We start from the raw sequence: 8,664 nt of genomic DNA, 5'->3' as shown, positions 1-8,664 counted from the left end.
AACTGTGACGAGCTTTAAACTCACGAGTGCTGGGTGCAGTGACAGTGCGCAAAAGGATCATTGGATCTTATTCCAACACAAGTGAGAACCGACAGATGATTAGCCCTATGTAACCCGTAGCCGGACCATTTTCACTGAGAGGACAAATAGTAGCCATTGACAATGGTGATCCCCCAACATACAGCTTGCCATGGAAAGGAGTACGCATGACTGGATAAAAGTAGTAGGAAAGCAGGGATTCAAATGGAACAAAGCATCTCCATACGCTTATCTAAAATTCCTACCAATGAATTACATAAGTATATCTATCTTATTTTATGTTTTATCTATCTTTTAATTATCAAAATCCCATAACCATTTGAATCTACCTGACTGAGATTTACAAGATGACCATAGCTTGCTTCAAGCTGACAATCTCTGTGGGATCGACCCTTACTCACGTAAGGTATTACTTGGACAACCTAGTGCACTTGCTGGTTAGTTGTATCGGAATTGTGTATCACAATTTTGTGCACCAGACCCCATAATCTAATCCGGATAGAGGTCTCAAAAGATTAAAACCATTTGTGTTGAATTGTGCATAAGTGAAACGGCTAACCAAAATCATTTGAATTGCTATAATTCACCCTTGCATTTTAAGCATTAAGATTTTAAAGATTATCCCATGATTCTTTTCTTTCATGAGGAGAGCAAGAGCTTAAGTTTGGTGTTGTGATGCATGAGCATCTTAAGCACTTTTCTTGGGCATTTCTCACAGAAAATTCATGAATTTTGCTTGGTAATTATATGATTTTCAAGACTATTCTATTAGTACTTTGATTTTCTTGGTTTCATGATTTTTGTAGGTTCACACTCCAATGAGTATAACTTGAGCTACCGAGGTTTAGATAATGCAGTTCTACTGGCATTAGAAATCCAACTTCTAGAACTTTCCAACGATATATAATAAGTCATACTTTCTTTCTGGTATCATGGTGCTAAACGCCGTGACATTAGTGTTTAGAACCAGTCCGCGAAGCAACCTTGGTGCCAAATGCCATGACTTCAAGTTTGGCGCCAGTTCTTGCACCCAAGGTGGTCCCTATGCCCTCAACAATGCAGTCTCGTATATTTAATTTATATTTTAATTTATTTTTAATTAGAAAAAGATATTATTTAGGTTTTTAAAATTTAAATTAGGAAGTTATCTTAACCACTCAAATGCCCAATGGATGATGTCAACTGATCCCCATAATCTTGTGGAGGGAAATAGTATCCCTGAGGCATCTCAGGCTACTGAGGCTGAGGTGCAGGAGCCGGCTCCTCTCTCAAGGATCTAGCATACTCCCGAGCGCTCCATAGTCTTCTTGGAGATGGGCCGCTCAATGGGGATAATAGTGTCATGGTCAATCTGCACCTTAGCAGCCTTACAGAGGCATAAGATCAGATGTGGGAACACTAGCCTGACACAGATGAAGGCATTTGCAGTTGCCTTGTAGATCTCCTATGGAATCACCTGCTGCACCTCTACCTAATTACTGAGCATGATACAGTGAATCATTACTGCCACCCCTCAAGGATTGTTGGATTGAGCAAGCAATAGTTATCATGCTAGACTTAGTTAGGCAAATAGAAAAGGAGTTGTTGTTGTTGAATTCGCATAAAGCAAAACAATCACTAAAATAAAGAAAGTAATTAAAGGTTTGGTAAAGAGATAATATATGGGAGCAGTTAAGGCTTTGGAGATGTTTATCTTTCCGGATTAAAACGTCTTACCAACCTCCTTAACAATGAATGATTCATTCTATGGCAAACCATAGGTGACTAAATCCTACTCTCGTAGCGAATTAATCTCCTCTAATCTTACTGAAATGCCAAGAACAAGGTCAATTCTTTCAGATCAAAGGGTGAAGTTCAGAAAACCAGTTTAGCGCCACAGAAACCTTAATTACCTAAAGCTGAGAGGATTTCATATCACATATCCCAATCAGTCGCAGGTAACCCTTAGTTTAGGAGGAGTGTTTCCTAGCTGTTGCTCAAGCGAGATAGCTCTCTCGAGAATCATAAGAGCTCATATAGAATGAGGGTCATATTCTCGTTCCACCCATATTCATAAGATTAGGAACGAAAATAACACCTTGGAATTGAACCAAACATTAGTTAAAGTAGAAGAATAATAATATTAACCCATAGAAATAAACAGAGCTCCTAACCTTAACTAGAAGGTTTAGTGGCTTATAATTCACAAAGAAAAAAGAGTTCTAAGAATGGATAATGGGGGAGAAGATGATCCTCAATATGGGTGATCTTCTCCTATATATACTAATCTATAGTTGCTAGACCTAGAAAGATATTAATTCTAATTGAAAATTACAAAAAGAAAATAAAATAAGCCTAAGAGGTGCTAAATCCACTTGGAGGCCTAATAAAGGGGTGATTTAGTCTGAAGACTGGCATTCAGCGCTGGTATGAGTGTTGAATACCAATAAGAGGGTGAAATGACGATGGCTCTGTCCTGCTGCTGGCATTCAATGCTGGGTTCTGGCGTTCAACGCCAGGGGTCTGCTCCTTCTTGGGCGTTTGAACGTCAGGCTTCACGGTTAATACCAAGGATGGCACTGATACCAATAGAAAAGTATAGACTATTATATATTGTTAGAAAGCTCTAGAAGTTCACTTTCTAAATCTGTTGAGATTGCTTCAATCGGACCTCTTTAACTCATGTTATGCTGGTTGGAATGTAAGGAGGTCAGGATTGACAGCATCTTCTATCCTTTCTTTGCTGTTGCACAGAACTTTGCCAAATTCATCCAAAATTCACCGAAAATCATAAAAAAAGATAAAAACTTAAAGTAGCTTCAAAGAGGATTTTTGCACTAAAATATATTAAAACATAATAAAATCTAACTAAAAACAAATAGAAAATGCTAGGAAAAAGGGTATAAGATACTCATGCATCACAATACCAAACTTAAACTGTTGCTTGTCCTCAAGCAACCAAAAATAATATAGGACCAATTGGAAGAGAAAAACACGTTAGGTTAGAGTTGTCAATGAAGCTCAAGTCCAATTAATGAATGGGGCTATTAACGTTCTACTTCTGAATAACTTCGGCATCTCACATTCCCTTGAAGCTAAGAAATATTGGCTTCCTTTAGAAGTAGAATCTGGATGATATTATTGATTCCATTCTTTAAGTTTTTCTTGATTCTTGAATTCAGCTTTTGTTTTCTTTTGGTGCTTTGTACCTTTGAGCCTAGCCGTGACTCTAAGTGTTTTGTTTTCTAGTATTATCACCTGATACATAAACACCACAAGCACTTAACTTGGGGAATCCTTTGGATTCGAATTTAGCTTGCTTAAATGACTAGACAGTGGTGCTCAGAGCCTTAAACGTACTCTTTATAGCATTAGGTCATGACTTTAAATGTTCAGTGTTAAGGATTACTTGTCACTTTCCCACCACAAGCATATAGTTAGGGATATCAACTCTTTTGAGCTTTTTAGGCTAATTTTGACCCTCCTAACCATTGATGCTCAAAGCCTTGGACATTTTCTTTTGGTTTTTCTTTTCTTTTTCTTTTTCTTTTGGCTCTTTTTTTTGCTTCAAGAATAAATCTTTTTTATTTTTTAGAGAATCAAAAATACTTCTCTAAAGTCACTATTCTTCAAAGCCAATATGCTTAACTCCAATGTCAAATATTCACAGTTAATTTATACATTCAGAAAATAAAGATAAGACCACCACATTAAGGTAAATAGAACAACTTATAATATCACTTAAGACCTTATGTATTTTACTTCTTCTCTTTTTAATAAACTTTTCTTTTTAAGCTTAATGTGGATTACATAAGGCATCCTTAAATAAAATAAAGAAAACATGAAATCCTAACTGTGATCATGTACTAGAATAGAAAATAGATAACAAAATAGATTACAAAGAAAATAGAGATAAAAATATATATAGGGAGAATAAAACTTGACCACCTCAATGATGGTGGCCACTGCTCCCTCCCGGGAATCCTCTGGAGCATTTAAGCTCCTTAATGTCGCACCCCTGCCTCATCTGCTCCTCTCTCATGATCCTCTGATATTCTATCATCTGATGGACGATGACAGACTGGTATTGATGCTTTATCCTCAGCTGATCAACACATGAAGTCAGCCCCCTTAGAGACGTGGTTAATTGATCCCAATAGTCACGGGAAGGGAAGTACATCCCTTGAGGCATCTCTGGGAACTCCTGTGGAGGTGGCGGAATGGGTTCTTGCTGTGGTCCTTGTGCAAGCTCCCTTGCGTGCTCTACACCCTTCCTTGTGATGGGTCTCTCCTTATCAATTAGGGTATCTCCCCTTATGCGAACGCTAGCCGTGCTTGAGTGGAGGGCTTGTCAGCTACTTTCTAAATCTCTTAAGGGATCAACTCATGTACCTCCACCTCATTGTCGAGCATGATGTAGTGGATCATCACTGCTCTCCCAATTGTAAACTCAGAGCGGTTACTTGTAAGGATGATTGAGCGTTAGATAAACTCCAACCATCCTCTAGCCACTAGCTTAAAGTCAAGCCGACCTAGTTGGTACGGCTTACCTTGGGTATCCCTCCTCCACTGAGCTCTAGCTAGACAGATATCAATAAGAACTTGCTCCAGCCTTTGGTCAGAGTTGACCCTTCGAGTGTAAGAGTGCGGGTCACCTTGTGACTGAGGCAATTGCAACGCCATCCTCACACTTTTAGGGCTAAAATTTATGATTTGCCCTCTGACCATGGTGCACCATTTTTTGGGCTTCGAGTTCACACTAGTGTCATGCTTCTTGGAGACCCAGGCATTGGCATAAGGTATAAGTTATCTTCCATGAGAGAAAGTCAAACAAGACTAGTTAACTTCAATCCAAATGTACTAATCAACTTACTAATAGAATTAGCAAAAGATTAGAGTCAATGGAAATCATATTAACTAACAATTCTAGATCACCAACATTAGTTGGGTTTTCATGACTCAAGATTGCCTAATTACTCTCTCCAAGCCAAGAATGCTCAAAATCTACTCTAAAGCCCAACTAAGCACTTTGTCAAACACTTGGTGGGTACAAATGGAAAGCATGGTAAATGTGCAAGAATAGTAAAGTCTACCAACTACAAATTGCAAGAAAAATAAATCAACAACTCAAACCATCAATAAAAGAAACATCAACATTAAATTTCATTAAAAGAAAATCCAAATCCAACATGAGTTCTTCATCACAAAAGAGAAAGCAAAAAGGGAAATTAACATTACACATCATGAGAATAAAAGAGTAGAAGCATGAAATTAGAAAGAAAACAAGATGAAAACATGAGATTGAACCTAGATCTATGAGAGATTAACCTAAACCTAACCTAATTCTAGAGAGAAGAGGGAACTTCTCTCTCTAGAAACTAACCTACATTATGCTATACTACCAAATAATTGCCCCCCTTGCCCAAGCTTGAATTTTGCATGAAATAGCAATGAAAATGAGTTGGATTGGGCCCAAAATGCTCTAGAAATCGCTGGTCACGAATTCACTTTAGTGATCCATGTGCTCAATCAGCGCGCACGCGTACATGGTGCATGCGCACCCCTATACGCAAAGCAACATATGGCAAATTTTATATCATTTCGAAGCCCCGGATGTTAGCTTTTCAACGCAACTGAAACCGTTTTATTTGGACCTTTGTAGCTCAAGTTATGGTTGATTGAGTGCAAAGAGGTCAGGCTTGACAGCTTTACGGTTCCTTGATTTCTTCATGAGTCCTCCCACTTTGCATGCTTTTCTTCTCATTTCTTCCATCCAATACTTGCCTTATGAACCTAAGATCACTCAACAAACATATCAAGGCATCGAGTGGAATTAAAGTGAGTTAAATTTAGCTATTTTAAGGCCTAAAAAGCATATTTTCACACTTAAGCACAAATCTAGGGGAATTACAAAACCATGCTATTTTATTGAATAAATGTGAGAAAAGTTGATAAAATCCCCCAAATTAAGCACAAGATAAACCATAAAATTGGGGTTTATCAAATATCTCCACACTTAAACCAAGCATGTTCTCATGCTAAGAATAAAGAAGGACAAGAACAGGGGTATGAACATTTATTCAATGCAAATAAACTATATGCACCTATCTATATGAATGCAACTAAATGCAAAATGATTCTACCTACTTGGTCAAAAGCAAATCAATCTCCAAGAATATATATAAGCAAGTAGGGCAAAGGTCATATGACGACTCACAAACTCTACCAATTCAAATATCGAAATGAAGTTCAAATAGACTTGCAAGAAGAAAAGCTCATGAAGGCCGGGAACAAGGAATTGAGCATCGAACCTTCACCGGAAGTGTATTCGCTCAAGTCGCTCAAGTGTATAGGGTCGATCTACTCAATTCTCTTCTAATCATGCTTTCCAAGATTTGTTTTTCTTCTAACAATCAACAATTATTCAATGCATGCATACATTTATCATGAGGACTTATTCATAGGTTGTAATGGGGCTAGGGTCAAGGTAGGATGCATATGGTCAAGTGGGCTTGAAATTTGAATCTTTGATTAACCTAAGCTCTCACCAAACACATATAACAACCTATACAATTCTAACACACAACCTAGCTACCCATGATTCCCACTGTTCATACCCTGACCGGGCTCCTCTAACTCGGCAAAATCCATGAAAGGTCCGACCTCGTCCCAAGGCCCACGCCTGAGGTCGGACCTCGGACAACAAAGCTAAGAAGGCCCATCAAAAGGAACGAAGCCCAAAATCTAAAGGCCGAAAAGGCCTAGGGAAGGCGGTTCCGCAAAGATAGAGATAAAACTCCCAAAAGATAAGATAAGATAAGAATATCTTATCCAGGGAAGATCACGGCCAGCTACTATAAATACACTGGAACACCCAGGTATAATTCACACTCTAATTCCACTCAAATATCTGCTTGGACCCATGCTAACTTAAGCATCGGAGTGTCATTGCAGGTACAACCACCAACCACTCAGCATATCAAGCTCGGGTCATCAACTCCCCCACCTCGGGCCTCTCTAAAGACGACCGAGCTACACGTTTCAGGTAACCCTCGGAACATTGGCGCCGTTGCCGGGGACCCTGGAAGTCATCCCTCTACCATGGCGGACGACCCCCTCAACAATGACCACGCATCAGAACAAGAGGAGGAAGTTGACACCGGAGAACGACCGGACAGCCCTCTATCACCACGCACTCCAGGAGGAAACAAACAGAATCGCCCAAAGACATCACTCCCAAACAAAGATCCACAAAATCCCGAAAAGGAAAAGAGCTCGGAAATTCTAGAAGCAATTCGGGCACAACAAAACCGACTGAAACAACTCGAAGAGGACATAAAAAAGCAAAAGGAAACTGAACAAGATCTGAGAAGGGAGGCTCGCAAGCGCAGAGAATTAGAAGAAAAACTACGAAAAATAGAGGCCAACCTGAAAGACCGGACAGAACGCGGCACCACCCCCGAAGGCAACCATGATCCCTTCACGCAAGAGATCATGGAGGAGAAGGTACCGCGAAACTTTAAACCACCCGATATGGATCTCTACGACGGCACCACCGATCCAAGCCACCACCTTAGCAACTTCAGAAGCAGAATGTACCTAGTCGACGCCTCCGACGCGATTCGATGCAAAGCCTTCCCCACCTTCGGTGCAAAGCCTTCCCCACCACTCTCACCAAATCAGCCATGAAGTGGTTCGACAACCTGCCACCAGGATCAATCTCCAGCTTTGAGGACCTAACCAAAAAATTCCTAACAAGGTTCTCTATTCAAAAGGATAAGGCAAAGCATGCCCCCAGTCTACTCGGGATCAAACAAGGCAACCAAGAAACTCTCTGAGAATACATGGAGCGATTCAACAAAGCCTGCCTGGACATACAACACTTGCCCACAGAAGCGGCCATCATGGGACTGGCAAACAGCCTAAAAGAAGGACCATTTAGCCAATCCCTATCCAAACGATACCCGACCTCCCTATACGAGGTGCAGGAGCGAGCAGAAAAATATATCAACATGGAGGAAACCTCGCCAGAGAAGGAAAACTCGACAGATACATAGCGGAGAAAGGAGAAGAGACCAAGAAGAGAAGGAGGGGAGATAATGAAGATCGGGCTGAACAAACCCCGCGAACCCCTGAAATGCACGTTCACATGATAAATGGAGGTTTTGCAGGCGGAGGAACATCCAGATCCTCGCGAAAAAGACACCTCAAAGAAATCTACCACGTCCGAGAAGACAGTCCCCTGCCCGAACTACCTACCATCTCATTTACCCGAGAAGATGCTCAAGGGATAATGCCCGGGCACGACGATCCAATGGTAATCACCATTATCCTAGCAAACGCCAACTTACACCGAACCCTGATTGACCAGGGAAGCTCAGCAGATATCCTGTTCAAAACGGCCTTCGACAAACTCGGACTTGAAGAAAAAGAACTAAAGGCCTATCCCACCGACCTATTCGGGCTAGGAGATACCCCGATCCATCCCTTAGGATACATCTCGCTACACACTACCTTCGGAAAAGGTGAGCAATCTAAAACATTAAGCATCGACTACATTATAGTCGACGTCACTTCAGCATACAATGCCCTCATTGGGCGACCAACCCTAAACAGACTGGCAGCTATAGTCTCGACCCCACACCT

This window comes from Arachis duranensis, chromosome 6, assembly GCF_000817695.3.
Source record: "Arachis duranensis cultivar V14167 chromosome 6, aradu.V14167.gnm2.J7QH, whole genome shotgun sequence".
NCBI classification, from domain to species: Eukaryota; Viridiplantae; Streptophyta; class Magnoliopsida; order Fabales; family Fabaceae; genus Arachis; species Arachis duranensis.
Note: the sequence above shows the minus strand (reverse complement) of the source record.